Genomic DNA, 20,691 nt, shown 5'->3' with positions numbered 1-20,691 from the left:
TGAACAAATATCACGAGAGCTGCTAGGGTTACAATGAATAATCTTTTCTAATAATGATAACACATATAGTGTAAACCCTATGTCTGTGTTTATATACTACACAGTTACAAGATAATCGCTAATTGATATGGAATATAATTCTGCTTCCTAAAATATATCAATCAGATATCTTTTCTTCCAAGTATTCCATTCTTCACGGAATTCCTTCTTCATGCATATCTCTTCTTATGTTTATCTCGATCTTCTTTCCTTTAATCAGCTACTGTCCTTATCTGATTGTCCTTCAGCACTTAAGTTCTGATATCTATCTTCTGATGATTATCTCCTGATAATATAAGTACTGATATCCTTAAGTCCTGACTTCCAGTATAAGTACTGATCAACATTTAAGTACTGATTTATCCTGTTCACGTAAGATCTGAAAGCTAAACATAAAACATATTACCCATGACATTATCAAATATATCTAACAATCTCCCCCAACTTGTAAATTAACAAAATATACAAGTTTAACAGATATTTGATGATGTCAAAAACATTAAGTACAAATGCATGAGAAATAGACTAGATAACTACAACTTACAGTCCTTAAAGTTTTTACCAATTTTAACTTCTGATAACAACTTCAATCTGTATAAATATCAGAATTTAAGCAGTTGTAGATCTTCGACTTGGCTTCTTCATTTTCTGATCTCTCTGATGTCAGGAGTTGTTCTGAGATAGTTCTTCAACAAACATTTCTCAGCATATCTTAGTTCATCAATCATTCTCCTTTTAACACCTTTAAGCTCTGCAGTATCTTCACCAGTTTGAAAGATTGCAGCTCTGAGATCATTAATCTTTGCTTTTCTTAACTCCTGATCTAGTCTTATGACATAAGCTTTGTCTGACTCAAGATTGAATTCAAGTCCCTTAATACCAAGATACGTTCTGATCTGTGCAGTATTAGGCTTCATATCAACAATATCACCATTGTGATCTCTGTACTTTGGAACATATCTGCTGTCAGACTTAACAGAATAAAGCCTTTTCTGTCTCTGAATCTGTTCTTTTAAGTAGTTTGCAGCAGTCTCTGTTATTCTGTCATCCACTTGAAGTAAGAAAAGTACATGCTCCAATTCTTCAAAATACTTCAAAGGAATGGCATTTTGTCTTATATGATAAACCCTACCATCTGTCATGAAATACAACATGATGTATTCTTTCAAGTAGGTATGGTAAACCATCTGTACAGATTCCAGTTGATTCAATCTCTCAGGAGTTGCTCCAATACCTGGTTCACTCAAGGAAGTTGGATCATTGGTAGTGTTGTGTACTCTTCTTTCATCAGCACTTCCCAATCCAGTTTTATCTCTAGCTTCCTTTCCAGTAACTACTCTTGCTTCAAAACCACTTCCAGTAGTCTTCAAAGATTGAGTCTGTTTTGCTTTAGTGAATCCTGGTAGGAGTGTCTTTGATCTATTTTCTGATATCAAGTTAACTTGAGCACTGTCAGAGGTTACTTGCTTCTTCTGAATATCAGAACTTACAATTTCTTGACTCTGAACAACTTGAGCCATGTCAGAGGTTGTTTTAAGAACTTTTCTTGTAGTCAGAGCAAGATCATCTTTTCCATCAGTAATTTCTTCTTCCTCAGGAGGTACATAAGGCTTGATAGGTTCACCAACCTTTTCTTTACCCTTGGATCTTGGATCTATCTTTGGTTGTGATCTAGCCAAAGTTGCTTCAGTATGTGTCCTTTCTTTGATCACAATGCCTTTAGGTTTTGGAAGTAACTTTTTACCAGAAGCTTCAGATTTAGATGTGACTTTCTCTGATTTAAGTCTGGCTTCTTCTTCCTTTAAACTTTCCAAGTCCATCCCTGGATTTTCTTGAAGAAATAACTGTCTTGACATTTCCTCATCAAGATCTAGAAGTTCATCAGAACTTATCCTTTTACCAGCAGCAGAACTTATTCTTTTCCCAGTATCAGAACTTGTTCTGTGACTAGCTTGTCTTGATGTAAACCTTCTACCTTGACTATGACCACTACCCATTCCAGAGTTTCCTTGGTCATCTTTTCCATCATCCTTTCCTTGTAGTGTCTTGTTGGTTGTGCATTTGGACTTAATTACCTTCTCCCCCTTTTTGGCATCAGCAGGTAATAAAAGAGAGATAAGTAGTTCCACTGAGGTCTGGATTTCAGTAAGTTGCGATTGCTGAGAAGCTTGATTTGTCAGAATTTGATCAATCTGAGCTTGTTGTTTCTCTTGAGTTTTCTCAATATAAGCAACCCTGTCAATGGTAGGTTGGAAGAACTTTTTCTTATCAATTTTCCAAACTTGTTCCTGTTTGATAAAGTTCTCCAGAATCTTGTGTAGCTCTGCATGAGTATTGGAATGAAGACCTTGTAGATGTTTAGTACTCAATGCAGTGACTCTATGCTGGGTTTTAAAATCATCAGAATTTAACATTTCATCAGCTTTAGTCAAGTGCTCAGCAAGATGTAAAGCATTTGGAACACATGAAACTGAGTTCCATTCCTTAGTCCACTCCTGACCTGCAGGAGTTTCACTCCAAGGCACTGGTGCATCCCTGATAACAAACTCCTTTACCAGTTCAGACTTAGGAAGAGTCGGTGGAGGAGTATGTCCTGAAGGACCTGCTTCATCAGCATCTACAGTTGTAGCAGCTTCACCAGTATCTCCAACATTTGCAGCATCAGAACTTAAAGAATCAGTATCTTCTGATAAGACAACAGTGTGAGTAGCAATGGAGGCTTCAACATCCTCTAATTGTTGATCTGATACTAAGTTCTGATCAACAGCCATATCCTGATGCTCACCTAAAATCTTATCATCAACATCTTGATGCAGAGAAGGTGTTGTTGATAACTCTGAAGTTTGAACAGTATCAGTAACAGGTGTTGTGGAAGGATTATTTGCTGTTGGAGCTTCTATAAAAAGTATTGCAGGCACAACCAGGTTCTGAATATCAATTTCAGCACTTGTGCCTGGATCAACAAGAGACACAGATGGTGAGTTAGCCTTGTCAGATACAGCTTCCTGAGATGGAGTTGATGGAGAAGAAGTGACTGGAGCAAATTCCTTGCCTTGTGAGATCAGAGATTCCTGATCCCCTTCCTTAGCTGCTTCCTCCTCATCATCTGAAACTGGCCTTTGTGCCCTCTGTTTCTTGTACTTCCTTGTTGATTTGGATTCCTTGGGAGTTTCAGGAACTATCATACGTCTAAGCCTCTTGAGAAGCCTAGAACCCCCAATTTCAGAATCCTTCTAAGAAGTTGCTTTCTCAGCTTCAACCACCACAGGTTCTGAAGAAGGAATCTGTTCCTCAGAATCTGATTCATCTCTCAAAGTAAATCTCCTCCTCTTTTGAGGTGTTTGAGGAACAGTCTTTGTTCTCTTTGGCTTAGAGGATGTAGGCTTCACAGTAGGTGCTGAAGAAGAAGGTTGAGCAGTCTGTGAAGTGGAGAGATAGGATTTGAGATAAGTTCTGAGGGTAGGTTGAGTAGAATGAGAGGTAGGTACTGAGGTTGATGGATTTTGGGTGGTGGGAGGTGTTTGGACATCAGAGTAAACAGATCTATAGGTATCAGGATCAGCATTTACCAGGATCTGTTTTACAGACTTAGGAATCTGTAATGGTCTAACCATTTTCTTCTTAGTATCAGCATATACCAGGTCATTAAAGTATCATTTTGCAACCTTAAAAGGTGGGGTTTGAGTGCTGACTAAATGAGGTTCATCAGTACAGTAAGTGTAAATAAGTTGACAGAATCTAGCAAAATAAACAATATCTCGATCCTCTGTCATCCTATCCCCAATAAAACCAATTATTCTAGTTGCAAAATCAAAATGAGTTTGATTGATAATAGCATACCCTATGTGCTGACTCAGAATTGGGATAGCATCAAAATTTGAACATTTGTTCCCAAAAGCTTTGGTGATGCAATCAAAGAAGAAACTCCATTCTCTTCTGATATTAGCCCGTTTCAACTGTCCAAGTTTTGTCAGACTCTTTTCATATCCCAATTCAGCCATTAACTCCCGAAGGGCTGAGTCCTCTGGAACTGAGAAAGTACAATCCTCTGGAAGATGTAAAGCCCTGCGTACTGTACCAGGAGTGACTACAAAAGATGAATCACCCACTTGGAAGATAATACTGGGAGTTCCACGGTTACCACCATCATCAAAAACGCCAGTCCTCCAGAACCTCAGAACTTGTTGACTTGAAAATAATTCAGGCTGAGTTAAGGCGTACCCAACCTCACTATGTGCAAGTAGATCTTGCACAAAGTGCAATTCAGATGGAGCTTCAGCATGATCAAGAATTGCAGCATAGTTGTTTGGAACAAACTTTGCTCCATCAATGATTAAATCCTTTGGTGCCATGTGATAAAATTGAGAATTAATATGCCTGATAGGTGTTTGATATAATGTCTGTATGAAAACAACGGAAAAATTAAAGTGAAGGAGAGTAAAAGTAAGAAGAGAGATAAAAGATGAAGAAATTAAAAAGATTACAGAAATCTTCTCTCTACTGTACTTATACAAAAAAATATTACCGTTGGACACCTGTCAGACATGCAGTAATAACGGATATTTACTGGGCTCGAGAAAACAGGAATGATTACTTACCCAGTTGCCTTGTTTCAAGGAAAAACCGTTCCATTAATCAAGGGAAACAGTTTTAATTCAAAATTTAAACCGTTATCACTGATTGAATTATTTTTCACTGCAACATTAATATTCTGAAAATAAATCATGTTAAAAATGACCGAGATAATTTCGATGAATAAGTGCTGACAGAGAATCAGGACTTAAATAAAAACAAAATTTAAATGGTCATCAGAATATCAATCAGGATTTATCAACAGAAGATAAAATAACTCAGAGACAAAATCTTGAAGTAAAAACAATTTTCATTAATATATCAAGTCAATACATTTATGAAATGGAAATTACATCTAGACAAGATTTTCCCTAAGCTTCTAATCCTAACGTCAACAGCTTTAGTCCTAGCTAAGAAGCCTGACAAAGCTGATGATGAAGAAGAACAGGAAGAAGACGAGATTAAGTCATCTTCCTCTTCCTATCTTCGACGAACAAGATGGCGAGTCGTATGATTCGCTCTTGCTGACGGATAGCTTCCCGCCTTTCCTCCTCCAATCGCTCTAGATGGCGATGGTAATCCATATAGAAGAATAGGAGGTGAGTTAGCACCTCCTGTGGGACAGAATCCCAGATCTCCTCAAGAATGGCTGTTACATGCCACTCCTGCTGCCAGTCGGCACAACTTAGCTCCATTATGAAGGTTTGGTTGTTCAAAAACATGTTGTATCGAACCATTGTGTTTTTGATAGAAGAAGGAGGATAAGTGTGTGAGAAGAATGTGATGGAAAGACTGATGTGAAGTGGTTTCTTATATAGGCAAGAGAATGCCAAGAGACGCAAAAATATTTAATGCTGACAGATAGAATTAATTCTACCTCGTCTCCCTAGACTTTGAAAAAGAATAACAGTCATTGGAAAGAGGAATCATGGTCTAGACCGCACAAGACACAAGAAACAGTGGATTATTCAAGGAAAAATACCATTAATCCTAATCATAGTGACTATTAATCTTCCACTTCTACATATTCGAGTATGAACTGAGACTATTATCAAATTTTATTCAAAGATAAGCCAAGTAAAGGATTAGACTGAGAAATCAGAACTTAGACCTATACCAGAACTTAACAATCATCAGAACATAATTTCTTAACTCGAAAAAGGAATGCCTATCTTAGTAAATACTCATACAAGTTCTGAGTTATAGAACTTGTCCTCAGAATTTTTTGCAATATTGACGCAATGACTGTTTATCTAAAATAACATAGACCACCACAGAAATTTTTATCATTCAGATGGAGTGATTAGTGTGTGCATTAAGCTAAAAACAGACAAAGAGTAAAGTCTGATTCACTTCAGTACATCTTAGAAATAAGGCATAACTAAAATTTTGCTAAAGATCTGTCATTGTCCTGAAACCTACTGAAGAATGAGTTTATGCTTGAGTCCACCTCAACTGTTTTGTGCTAATTTTTAGCATCTTTTGAAATTCTATTTTACAGTGGTTTCTCAGTGTAAGTGAGTCACGACTGTTTATCAGAATTTATGCTATTTTTAGAGTATTTCTCCAGTAATCATAGAGTGTGAAAAGTCACCAAGAAAATATTTTGCTTTTCTGATGCATATTTACTTAATACCAGCAATGCACTTGGGTCGTCCCTTCCACATTTTTACTCTAGATCTCAAAGGAGTACCTGATTTTAATCTTTGATCTTTTTGTTTTTTCTTTTGATAAGAGAGGTCTATCAGCACTTAGTACATTCAGCAGTTTTACTAGTATCAGAACTTAACAGATGAGTAGCATTATTCTAATTTGTGACTTAGTAATAAGATATACAAAGTAAACTTAACTAAGCTCAGTTATCAGAATTTGCTAGTGTCATAAGATTTCCACTGAAATAATTACTTCTTCCATGGAATCATTTTGTTTATTGAAGACTACTAGGTCAGTATCTAGCACAGTTATCCTCATAGGATTGAATAGGTACTAGAACAGACATATCACTTATCAGAGTTTAGAAATATATATCAGACAACAGTCAGTACTTAAAGACATTTATCAATTAAGCACAGAATACACAATGAGATTAATTCTGTAAATACTGAGCATAAAGTCTGATAACACAGAACAAGTCTAAGCAGATTTAGAGAAAGAACCTGAAACCATTCCAAGTTCATTTACCAATCTTGTAAAAGTAGCTTCACATAATGGTTTTGTGAAGATATCTGCCAACTGTTGATCTGTGGGAACAAAATGCAATTCCACTGTACCTTCATCCACATGTTCCCTGATGAAATGGTACCTGATGCTGATGTGCTTTGTCATTGAGTGTTGAACTGGATTACCTGTCATAGCAATAGCACTTTGATTATCACAGTAAATAGGGATTTTGAAATATGTTAACCCATAATCCAGTAACTGATTCTTCATCCAAAGAATCTGTGCACAACAGCTTCCTGCAGCAATATACTCTGCTTCTGCAGTTGATGTGGAAATTGACTTTTGTTTCTTGCTGTACCAAGAAACCAATCTGCCTCCAAGAAATTGGTAGCTTCCACTTGTGCTTTTCCTGTCAATTTTGCAACCTGCAAAATATGCATCTGAGTAATCTATTAGTTTAAAATCTGATTCTCTAGGATACCATAATCCCAGAGCAGCTGTCCCTTTAAGATACTTAAAGATTCTTTTTACAGCTGTTAAGTGAGGTTCTCTTGGATCTGCTTGAAATCTTGCACAAAGACAGGTAGCATACATGATATCAGGTCTACTAGCAGTTAGATAGAGTAGAGAGCCAATCATACCTCTGTAGTCAGTAATATCTACTGATTTACCGGTATCCTTATCCAGTTTTGTTGCAGTGGCCATTGGAGTGGATGCACTTGAACAATCTTGCATTCCAAATTTCTTTAGCAAGTTTCTGGTGTACTTGGTTTGACAAATAAAAGTGCCTTCCTCATTCTGCTTGACTTGAAGGCCCATAAAATAGCTAAGTTCCCCCATCATACTCATCTGATATCTTGACTGCATTAGTTTGGCAAACTTCTTGCAAAGTTTGTCATTTGTAGATCCAAAAATGATATCATCAACATAAATCTGGACCAGAAGTAAGTCCTTTCCATGGTTGAGATAGAACAGTGTTTTGTCTATTGTCCCTCTGTTGAATCCACTTTCCAGAAGAAACTGAGCTAAAGTCTCATACCATGCTCTAGGAGCTTGCTTAAGTCCATAAAGTGCTTTGTCAAGTCTGTAGACATAGTCTGGATGTTTGGTATCTACAAAACCTGGAGGTTGTTCAACATATACCTCTTCCTCCAATTCTCCATTGAGAAAAGCACTTTTCACATCCATTTGAAAGACAGTAAACTTTTTGTGAGCAGCATAAGCCAAAAATATCCTTATGGCTTCTAACCTAGCAACTGGTGCAAATGTTTTATCATAATCAATTCCCTCCTGTTGAGAATATCCTTTTGCAACCAGCCTTGCCTTATTCCTTGTAATTATGCCATCACTGTCAGTTTTGTTTCTGAATACCCACTTTGTACCAACAACAGATCTATTCTTTGGTCTTTGTACTAGGGTCCACACTTTGTTTCTTTCAAATTCATTCAACTCTTCCTGCATTGCTTGCACCCAATCAGCATCTTAAAGAGCTTCTTCCACTTTCTTTGGCTCAGTCTGAGAGAGAAAAGAATTGTAAAGACACTCATTTGAAGTACCTGTTCTAGTTATGACACCTGCATCAGGATTTCCAATTATCAAATCAGGTGTATGTGATTTTGTCCACTTCCTTGTAGATGGAAGGTTTTCTCTAGAACTGGATGCTCCCCCATGATCCATGCTATCTTCATTTTCATTTTCTGATGCTCCCCCTGAAACTATGCTCTCTGAGTTGGATTCTTCAGTATTTAGATTTTCAGTACTTTCAGAACTTGGATTATCAGAACTTGACGAATCAGAACTTGAAGAGCCAGATGCATGTTCGGATGTTTCTTGAGATGTGGTAGGATCTTGAGTATGCTCCCCCTGTATAGGGGCATCTTCCTTTAATGTAGTCACCACAGTTTCAATAACATCAGAGTTTAATCCATCAGAGTTTGCAGTATCAGGACTTAGACTGTCAGGATTTTCAGTATCAGAATATGAGTCTTCATTTTCAAATCTCAGCTGATCATGGTCGAAGAAATCTTTAAGACCAGTGATCTTCTTGTCATCAAAAGAGACATTGATAGATTCCATGACCACTTTTGTTCTCAAATTATAGACTCTGAAGGCTTTTGTGGAAAGTGGATATCCAACAAAGATTCCTTCATCAGCTTTTAGATCAAACTTTGATAACTGTTCAGGATGAGTCTTGAGAACAAAACACTTGCATCCAAATACATGAAAATATTTCAGATTTGGCTTCTTTTTCTTCACCATCTCATATGGTGTTTTTCCATGCTTGTTAATGAGTGTTGCATTTTGAGTAAAACAAGCAGTCTGCACAGCTTCAGCCCAGAAATAGGTTGGAAGTTTTGCTTCTTCAAGCATTGTACGTGCAGCTTCAATGAGAGTTCTATTCTTCCTTTCAACAACTCGATTTTACTGTGGAGTACCAGGAGCAGAAAATTCCTGCTTTATTCCATGGCTTTTGCAGAACTCTTCCATTTTCAAATTCTTGAACTCAGTGCCATTATCACTCCTTAAAATTTTCACAGAATCTTTGACCATTTTATCCAGCTGTTTGACATGATCAATCAAGATAGATGCAGTTTCACTTTTTGTGTGCAAGAAATACACCCATGTGTATCTGGTGAACTCATCCACTATGACCAATGCATACTTCTTCTTTGCAATAGACATGACATTTACTGGACCAAATAGATCAACATGTATAAGATGATAAGGCTCAAGAATTGATGAATCAGTCTTGCTCTTGAATGAAGATTTTCTTTGTTTGGCTTTCTGACATGAACCACAAAGACCATCAGGAGCAAATACTGTGTTTGGCAATCCTCTCACAAGATCATTCTTGACCAGTTCATTTATATTGTTGAAATTTAAATGAGAGAGTTTCTTATGCCAATTCCAGCTTTCTTCAATTGATGCTCTACTTAACAGACAGATTGCAGAGCCATTAGTACTTGTTGAAAGCTTAGCTTCATAAATGTTACCACGTCTGTATCCTTTCAGAACAACTTTGCCTTTAGATTTACTCAAAATTTCACAGTGTTCTTCAAAGAAATCAACATGATAACCTCTGTCACATATTTGACTTATAGTCAGAAGGTTGTGTTTAAGTCCTGAGACCAGAGCTACTTCTTTAATGATGACATTCCCAAGATTGATATTGCCATATCCCAATGTTTTTCCAATGTTGCCATCTCCATAAGAAACACTTGGGCCAACTTTCTCCACAAAGTCTGATAGCAAGGCCTTATTTCCAGTCATATGTCCTGAACATCCACTGTCCAGAACTAGAATATTTTTCCTGTTGCCCTGCAATCACAAAGACCACTAATTATTAGTTTTAAGGACCCAGACTTGCTTGGATCCTTTGGCCTTATTAAGTTTGTTAACATTTGCAGCGGATTTAGCATCAGAGTTTATGTTAACATTTTTCTTATTAGAATTTACATTATCAGACTTTGAATCAGAATTTACACTAGAAGGAACAATGGAAACTTTCTTCAAAGAAGGTTTTATTTGATAATAATCATAGTACAAACTATGATATTCCTTACAAGTATAAATGGAATGCCATAAACTACCACAATGAAAATAAGGATTTTGTGGTTTGTATCTAACAAACTGACTCTTAACTCCTGATTTTGAAGGTAAGGAGTTAATATTCTTATTTTTCCTGCAAAAAGAAGCCAGATGGTTAGAACTTCCACAGTTATTACATGTTTTCCTAGGAGCATCAGGAACAGGTTTATAATCATTGCTTTTATTCACACCTTCATTTCCATTCCTATTTTTCCTAGGTGATTTTACCTTGTTTGCATTCTTGACATCTTTCAGCTTATGCTTAAGCTGCTTCTTTGTCATTAAGCCTATGTTTACTTCAGCTGTCTTTTCCTGTTTTAGTTTATCAGAAGTTAATTCCTCTTTAACTTCTGATTTCTCATTATCAAACTTTACAGTTACAAACTTAACAGGTTTTAACTTTGGCTTTTGCTTAACAACAGGCTTAATTTCTTCAGTTCCTTTATCATTCTTATTCTCTCCATAACCTAAGCCCTCTTTCCAATTTTCACTACTTAGCAAATTTTGAGTTGTTCTGCCAGAGTTAGTCCAAGTCCTGATTATCTCTCTTTCCTTTTCTAACTCAGTTTTTAGAGATTCATTCATTTTTAGCACTTCATCCCTAACATAAAAAGCATCATCTCTATCCTTCTGAGTTTGATGGAATATAACTAATTCTTTTTCTAAGAAATCATTTCTTTTCTTAAAAGCAAGATTTTCAGAAGTTAATCTTTCACATATTAAGGTTTGATCTCTATAACTAACAAACATGGTTTTAAGATATCTTCTCAACTCATTAATATCATCAGTATGAAAAGCATAAGTAGTCTGAGGTACCTTTGTTTCAGCAGCTTCAGAACTACTCTCAGCACTTTCTTTATTAACATTTGCCATCAATGCATAGTTCTCCTCACTTTCAGAGTCTGAAGTGTCTGTCCAGCTTTTCTGCTTTGTAAAAAGAGCCTTGCCTCTGTCACCCTTTACCTTCTTGCAGTCAGGAGATATGTGGCCTTTCTCACCACAGTTATAGCATTTAACATTGGTGTAATCTCCTCTGTCAGACTTTCCTCCTCTGCCTTCAGATCTTCTGAAATTCTTCTTATCAGAACTTATGCTTTTCCTGGAAAACTTCTTTCCCAACCTGAACTTCCTGTATGCAATCTTGGTGATTCCTTTCACCATAAGAGCACACAGCTTCATCATCTCCTTATCAGCATCAGTCTCAGGCAAGGTTTCAGAATCTGAGTCATCATCACTCTCAGAAATTGATGACTCAGTATCAGACTTTATGAAAAGAGCTTTACCCTTGTCTTTCTTTGAGGAAGCTGCTTTGGGAAATTCTTCTTCAGCCTTAAGAGCAACTGTCCTTGAGTTTCCTCCTTTCCTCTTGCTTCTTTGTTCCATCTCCAGCTCATGAGTCTTGAGCATTCCATAGATTTCGTCAAGAGTTGTTTCATCAAGATTGTAGTTGTCTCTTATTATCGTTGCCTTCAAATCCCAGCATTCAGGAAGAGCTAACAGGAACTTAAGGTTTGAATCTTCAAGATCATACTCTTTGTGGCGCCCTCCAAACCCGGGTCAGAAGTTTGGGGTCACACACACACCTTAATTATAACCTGCTTATGACAATAATAAAGATAATAATAATATATGCAGTGACCCTACTTATCAACCACCACGGACCGCAACAAGTTAAAGTATGCACACAAGCCAAACACACTAATATATTACAAACCGTTCAAATCCCAACTATTTCAAACTCACACTGAGTATCAAACATTATTACAAACTTTTACAAACGTAAATTATCCCAAAAGAAGCCTACTAGCTCAGCTTCCTCAACCTGAACCCCTAGCTCTCGCGCTGGACTGGGGATCCTCGCTACCAACTGGTTCCTTTTTAACTGGAAAGAATATAAACAACATCGCACAAATGAGCTAACTAGCTCAGCAAGTCACAATGACAAAACTGAGAATAATGATCATCAGGTGATTATGATTATGATATCAAGTGAACATTGGATTATGATTTTGAATTGGATATTATACTTTTAATTTAAAAACCAAGGTTAGGCTGCTGATCAGTCACGCACTAACCCCGAGCAAGGCACACAGCATTGCTCTAACTACTGGATCCAAGGCACACATTGGCCTAACTTGACCATTATATGGTCTGACCACGAATCTGGTCCACAATTTTATAAAAACACTCCAATTCTAACATAATAACAGAATATGCAATAATAAACAATAACCAAAATCATTAACAACAATGAGTGTTTAACAATGAAAGGTTTCAATCTTTGTCAGGATCAATAAAGTAGTTTAAAAGCTTGAACGCTGGGTAATGAAAGAATTGGATAACAAAAGAATCAATATTTCAGGATTTCAAAGATTTGGGCTCTCAAAGCATATGATACAATGGTTGAATGTACAAGTAATTCAGTTCAGTGTTTGGGATTTTGTTTGCATGTATTTATGGAATAGTATCGTATACTTGAGGTTCGAGTTTGGGTTTACAATAATCAATGGCTTAGAAAGAATATGGTTCATAGCTCAAGAACAATAACTGAAATCAGGGTTTAGGTTTCCGTGCTTCAAAGCACTTGCAATGTCAACAAGACTATCAAGAATTACAATATCTCGAGAAAGTTCAGAACACTTGCCTGGTATTAGCTTACTACTCTGCACTGACTTCCAATCACAACCGTCTTACTCTTCAACTATCTGTTTTCCTTTCCTATGTCTTGCCTTTTCTGCTCATATATCATAAGCATCTATCAATCATCAACTCATAGAGTTCTATTCAACACACACTTCTATCTACCCTTTGTTTTACCCAAATCCGATTAACGGATTGAAATCTATGCAATAACGAAGTAAACACTGAATATATAGACCGATAGTCAAACAACAGGTCACGTATAACACATAATACATCACGTAATCAATGACATATCATTTATAAAGAAGTCTCGGGTCATAAATGTGCTTTCGGGTATTTAAAATAATTTTTAAAACATTTTTCGGAATTAAAACGGGTCGTTGGATCAATTTCGGGTTAATAAACAGGGTTCGGTTGGCCAATTCTGGCTCCGAAACAATTTTAGAATAATTACCGAGCCTTGAAAATAATTTAGAATAATATTTTAAAGCTCGAAACTATTTTTTAGAATTTTTAAATCATTTTTAATAATTAAATCTAATTAAATAATTAATTAAAAATCAATTAATAATTAATTAAATCAATTAATCAATTAATTTTCGAATTAATTGACTAATTAATCAATTAAAAATTAACTGAAATTAATTAACTAATTAATTCAGATTTATTTGTGAATTAAAAATAATTTTCGGAATTAAAATAATAATTTTTAGAATTTTCATAAATTAAAAACGAATTTTTATAATAAAAATAAATAGGAAATATGATTTTTAAACATTTTTAAAACAGGAATCATATTTTTGCAAAGTCTGGAAACTTCAGGGACCTAACTGCATCGTTTTTAAAACTACAGGGGCCTGTTTGCAATTTTACCCCCGCCGTCGACTTCGCCGGAGTGTGGCCGGAGAACACGATTCCGGCCACCTCAGGCCACCAAACTGTCCAGATCACAACTACACCTCACTAGGAACATATTCATGCAATCAAATCATTATAATCATTCATGTTTTGGCCGGAAATTGGCCAAGAACATCGCCGGTTTCCGGCGAACATCGAAAATATTCAAAACACAACTCCCTTCTCTACAGACCTCATTGGTTCATGAAACTTATACGACTGGATTGCTAATTTCACAAAGAACACAACCCACTATAACACAACATCAATCTATCACAGAATAAGAAACCCCCAAATTTCAATTAAGAACATTCATACGGGTTATAAACCCTAATTTTAAAATTCGAAAATCAAACTCAAATTTGAACATGTTATTGAACTCCAAATCAGACGTATGACATATGAAAATCATCAGGAAAACAAGCTCTACAACATGCAATCATCAAATCATACAAACAATCATCCGAACAAAAATTCATATTTTTAATAAAATAAATTCGAAAATAAATAAATTTTTAGAAATTAAACCTTTGATTCTGCAGTGAAACAAAGCTCAGAATCTGATAGAACACCTCAAATCCTTCGTTTTGGTTACTCAAGCTTTGAAAACAGAGATCGGTAACGCCTTCGTTTTGCTGTTTGATTCTTAGAACAGTTTATGAATATAAGATTTTTCTCTGTAAAATTATATAATTATCTGTCTGCAAATGATTTTTATACGAAATAAAATACGGTAAAAGGATATTTATAATTACGGAAAATTAGTATCCCGTTGGATCATTCCGGATATAAAATTGTACGTTTATTTATAAAAACTGATCCAAACGGTATCGGTTTTCGGGATAATTATCCAAATCAGTACAGCTTGTACTGCGGTCTTGGTCTCAGCCCCCAGTTACACGTACTACGAAGTGATAATTGGGATAGTTTAATAAAAAAGCTCCCATTTATCGAAAATACGGGTTTTATTAATTTACCGAAACGAATATTGTATCGAAAATGTTATGCCGGGACCCGCGCAGGACAAACCGTACGCCGGATCGAAAAAGTCGAAACATGGAAAATGCTCGGAATATTACAATTAGGTTAGGAAGGAGTTCTCGGAAGAGTTTCGGGTTCCAAAAACGTAACAACGGTTGACGTCGGTTGGCTCCCATTTTTATAAAATAAATTTTAATTACCCGAAAAAAGATTTTAAAAATTTCATATGATTCTTATAAATCTATAAATCAACATAAAAATAATTAGGAAGATATGACAATTATCTATATTTTATTTTGGACATATGAAAATTAAAATACTCAATTAATATTATTTTTGAATATTCAAGTACATATATCACTTAACAATTAACTCACAGAATAGATACTGAACACACATATTAATTATTTAACAGTAAAAATAATTACACGTTATATCCCGGATATTATACTCTTTATCAACCAATGACAAATCATTCAAAAGTTTGACAAATCTATCATATAAATCATTCAATGACTCATTAGTCTTTGAGTCAAAGTGTTCATACTCTTGAGTGAGTATTGTCTTCCTGTTCCTCTTAATTGTGTCAGTTCCCTGACACCTTGTTTCCAGAGCATCCCATATCTCCTTAGCAGTCTTGCAGTTGATTACCCTGTTTGACATTACATTATCAATGGCACTATGCAGTAAGTGTCGTACCTTAGCATCCTTAGCAATTGATGCTATGTCCTCAGCAGTATAATCACTCTTCTCCTTTGGTACGGTCATTGTTGCTTCACCTGCAACTGCAACAGCGAGTTTGGTTGGTTTGTGAGGACCTTCCTTGATTCTATCCAGGTATTCTGGATCTGTTGCTTCCAGGAACATGGTCATCCTTACCTTCCATATGGGATATTCAGATGGTCTCAGTATGGGGACTCTGATGGTCTCATACCGACTCTGAATTTGTGTCTTTGGTGGTTCCTCAGTTGTGGTAGACTTAGTTGGAGTTTCTGTGTCCGACATGATTGTGTTTGGATCTTTAACTGTATGTAAGTTAACAGATAGGCTCTGATACCAATTGTGAGGTCACACACACACTGTAGAGGGGGTGAATACAGTGTATAGTACACTCAAATCGAACTTTAAGATCTTAAGTAACAGAAAACAAACTTTATTGAAACAATAAACTCTGTTACAGTATGAACTGTTACCTCTCAGTGATGAACAAATATCACGAGAGCTGCTAGGGTTACAATGAATAATCTTTTCTAATAATGATAACACTTATAGTGTAAACCCTATGTCTGTGTTTATATACTACACAGTTACAAGATAATCGCTAATTGATATGGAATATAATTCTGCTTCCTAAAATATATCAATCAGATATCTTTTCTTCCAAGTATTCCATTCTTCACGGAATTCCTTCTTCATGCATATCTCTTCTTATGTTTATCTCGATCTTCTTTCCTTTAATCAGCTACTGTCCTTATCTGATTGTCCTTCAACACTTAAGTTCTGATATCTATCTTCTGATGATTATCTCCTGATAATATAAGTACTGATATCCTTAAGTCCTGACTTCCAGTATAAGTACTGATCAACATTTAAGTACTGATTTATCCTGTTCACGTAAGATCTGAAAGCTAAACATAAAACATATTAGCCATGACATTATCAAATATATCTAACATGAGCAGCTATAGGAGTAGCTGCATCCAACTCCAGAATTCCTGCTACCTTACCCTGAGATAGTCGTTGAGTAGGATTCTGGTATTCATTAGAAGCCATTAGTTCAATTAATTCATAAGCTTCATCGTAGCTTTTAGCCCACAAGGCTCCTCCTCATGCTACATCAAGCATGGGTCAAGAAGTAGCACCCATACCATTATAGAAATAGTTAATGATCATCCAGTCAGGCATCCCTTGATGAGGACACTTCCTAAGCATCTCCTTATATCGATCCCAAGCCTCACATAAAGATTCTCCAGATTGCTGAGCAAATTGAGTAAGTGCGTTTCTGATTACAGCAGTCTTCGCCATAGGAAAGAATTTGGTTAAGAACTTCTGAGAAAGATCCTCCCATTTGGTGACAGACCCTGGTGGTAAAGAATGTAACCAACACTTAGCTTTATCCCACAAAGAAAATGGAAAAAGCCTCAACTTAAAGCATCTTCCGAAACTCCATTGAACTTGAAAGTGTCGCAGATCTCAATAAAATCTCTGATGTGCATGTTGGGGTCTTATGTCGGAGAACCCCCAAACTGAACTGAGTTCTGTATCATCAGAATCGTGCTCAACTTCATCTCAAAGGTATTAGCAGAGATGGTTGGTCGAACAATACTAGACTGAATATCATCAATCTTCGACTGAGAGTAGTCCATCAAAGCCTTTGGATTTGCTTCTGGTTCTCCCATTGCAACAAGAGCTTCTTCTTCTTTCTCAACTAAGATCTCTTCCTCAGCTTTCTCCTCGACTACAACTTCTTCCTCAACTTGATCCAGTGTCCTCTTACGAGACCGGGAACGCTTATGCATACACGCTCGCTGGAGTACCTGAAACACGACAAGGAATTAAGTAAGTAACAATGTTCGAGTCACTGAATTTTAACGACCAATGATGACAAACACATGAAATTTAATACCGATATTCCCCGGCAGGGGCGCCAAAAACTTGTTAGGGCTAAAATACACGCTAATATTCACGCAAGTATACGCGATCACAAGTAATATAGGATTAATTCTAGTTTGTTCCCACAAGGATAGGTTTAGGTTAATTTCAATCAATGTATCTATGCAACACTAGTATAGTTATTATCCAATGCTAAGACGAGTAAAAATTTGTGATTGTTTATACTAAGTTTAACTAAGAGATTATACTAAAGAACATAAACTAAAAGATTAAAAAGAATTGATTAATATATGACACAAACATGGGATTCTAACTTCATTAAATACTTCATTCAATAGCCTTTTCGTTCTTAACCTTAGCATGTAATGGTGATGACACTAATCAGATAACACGAAACTGATAAACACCAACTTTCGTTGTACGAATACCATACGACCAGACATCCATAAAAGAGATAGAAGCTGAATAGACAGCAATTATATTGAGACCCTATATGTCTATAGAATTTGACAACATAATGGTTTAATGCACAAGTTAACCTCGTGATTACATAGGGCAAGTAAGATGGTTAAAATTACCTATGAATCATGCATAACGAATACATGAACCTATGCTAGCATGGGAAGTTCTAAACCCTTAAATTCACTTTCGCTTCATTAAAGATTAACATACTGTCTTATAAGTTCGCGACGCTCATAAGACGAATAAGCACAACCAAAACTATGTTATCATACAATCACCACACACTAAGGCATCAAAATGAATTAACTAAAGAAATCCATAAAAAATCCGTTAGAACCGCACGATAATGATTAGCCCATGATCGGACTCATCATCAAAGTGGGTTCCAATGAAAGCATGGTATAATAAACGTAGTCTTTACACTTAATAAAACCAAATACGAAACAAGAGTAAAGATTCACGAATAAGAAAACTAGCATCCAAAGTTACAACTTAAAACGAAGAATCATAAGATTAAACTAGATCTTCTTCGCCTTGGTTGATTTTGTGCTCTATGGTCTTCTTACGCCTTCTCCTTAGCTCTGGTACGTATCCTTTTGAAAAATAACCTTAAGTTATGTCTATATAGCAGCCCACGCAAAGTAGAAGTCTTCTGGATCAAAATTCCATAAGAAACATGATTTTCTGAATTCGACCTGGTGCGGCCGCGCGCTTGAGCGCGCGGGCGCGCTGCATCTCTAGACTCCTGGCGCGGCCACGCGCTATCACAGCGCGGGTGCGCCGTCTCTCTGGAAAAAATGTTGACTTCTTCCTTTCTTGCTGAATTGAGTTGGTCTTTTCACAAGTTTTTATTCTAGACACCATCCTAACACCAAATTAGTACTAAAACCATTCTAATTCACATGGTTACCTGGTAAACGCCTGAAATACAAAAACACTACAAAAAGACGTTAAAAACACTAACAACTTGAGTGCAAAACATCAATCCAAAGTTTTACGGAGCGTAATAAAGTGTCATAAATTCCACTCAACAAATACCGGGAAGAAGAAAACGCAGCCGGCGAAACCATACAAGCAAGAAAGAGACCGAGGCTTATATATACATATAAGTGTATGTATCTGTTCTTGTAAATGGAGAATAGAGAATTGAGAGAGAGTGGAAATATTGAGAAGAGAATTGATGTTCAGCCAAATGAATAGAAAAGAAACGAGTCACCCCCCCCCCCCCCCGCAACTCTGTAGCCCGGCCGAGTGTCCCTTAAGAGGACACGTAATTGATTTTTTTTTAACCGAAAGCCCTCTGCTCGACACTGATTTGCAAAATTACCAATTACTATCGCGCACGAAAATTAATCAGAAAATTTCCAAAATAGTTTTAAAATATCCAAAATTTTTGAAGTTACTAAAATAAAAATTTCAAAATTCTTAAACTGTTTTTGAAATATAACTCATACCCGCATTTAATGATTAAACGAAACATCGTGCGGTTGAATTTTAATTCTGAAAATTTTCAAATAATTTTAAAATTGTCAGAATATTAAAAACTTAATAATATATGAATTTCGTAATTTTTAAATCATTTCTAAATTTAATATGGATTTTAAAAAATAAATTCAATCAGAAAATTATTTTAAGAGAAATAATTAATGAAATATTGATTTCTAAAATTTATAAAATCCCAAAAATAGTTATTAAAATTTTAAAATCATAAAAAAAATTAGAGATAATCCAAGTATTTATGAAAATAAATTTGCCATAAAATTACTTTTAAAAGTGAAATAAAAAACAATTGTATGAATAATCCTCACAGTCCAACAATCGCATATAAATAATAATAAACAAAACATAGTTGTCAGATTCAATATACCTCTTTTATTTATTTAATTACGTAATAATTACACATTTAAATAATATAAAAATATATGAGTCGTTATAGTTCTCATAACAAGTCTTCCTACATGTGAATGCCCTTACAATTGAATAAAAAACAAAGGACCACTCCCTTCTCAGATTCTTCTTGTTGAGCCTAGCCAGGTCTATCTTCTCATTGTAGTTGATAAAGTCCATGAACTCAACCAACTCTTGAGTGGTAGGAGACTCAACCATGTTTTTAGTGGAGATACCCAAGGCCTTATTGATGTCATCTGTGTTGAACTCAATAGTTATACCTCTTATGGTGCAGTCGACTACCATGGAAACTGTTTGATTTTCATGGATGATGGTGTTGACAACTGCAGTGTTCTAGAAATCATTGAGAACAACCAGGTAGAGTACTGGATTGGCAGTTAGGGCACCTGAGAGATATGAATCAGAGATGAACTTCACAAAACATTTGAAATTATCTGCTTCCTGAGTTGGATCAACAAAGGAAAAGAAGTTGGTTTTATCCTTGGGAATAACAGCCCTTACGTTATTAGCAGCCATTTGTGAGATTGGGTTTTAATGCTTAAGTGTTTTTGAGATTGGAAAGCTTGAAAGATTTGAGAATGGTGAAAAATCACAGAAACTATGTCAAATGAGATCTCGAAAGCGTAAAAAGTGGTTGTGTCGAGATTTCTGGATATTTATAGGGTAGAGATGTGACTTATCGATAAGAGAAGAATGAACGGTTGAAAATTTCTTGTAGAGAAGTCACATGACTTATAGAGTGAAGGGTTTCGAGGTATAAAACACAATGGAAAATTGTAATTAAAAACGTGAAACACCATAATTTTCGAAACCTACCGCAAGATCCAT

The 20,691-nt window shown here is 35.9% G+C and overlaps 1 non-coding gene across 1 annotated transcript; it reads left to right on the top strand.

Annotated features, from left to right (window-relative positions):
* The first annotated feature begins 16,783 nt into the window (after positions 1–16,783).
* On the top strand, positions 16,784–16,890 carry LOC141681188 (small nucleolar RNA R71). Its single transcript, XR_012558629.1, has one exon. It is a non-coding gene; the product is annotated as a small nucleolar RNA R71 (small nucleolar RNA).
* Positions 16,891–20,691: the final 3,801 nt, after the last annotated feature.

The sequence above is a fragment of the Apium graveolens genome, chromosome 8 (genome assembly GCF_009905375.1).
Source record: "Apium graveolens cultivar Ventura chromosome 8, ASM990537v1, whole genome shotgun sequence".
Classification (NCBI taxonomy): Eukaryota; Viridiplantae; Streptophyta; class Magnoliopsida; order Apiales; family Apiaceae; genus Apium; species Apium graveolens.
The sequence above is the reverse complement of the archived record's forward strand: the minus strand, read 5'-3'. Positions and strand labels throughout refer to the sequence as shown.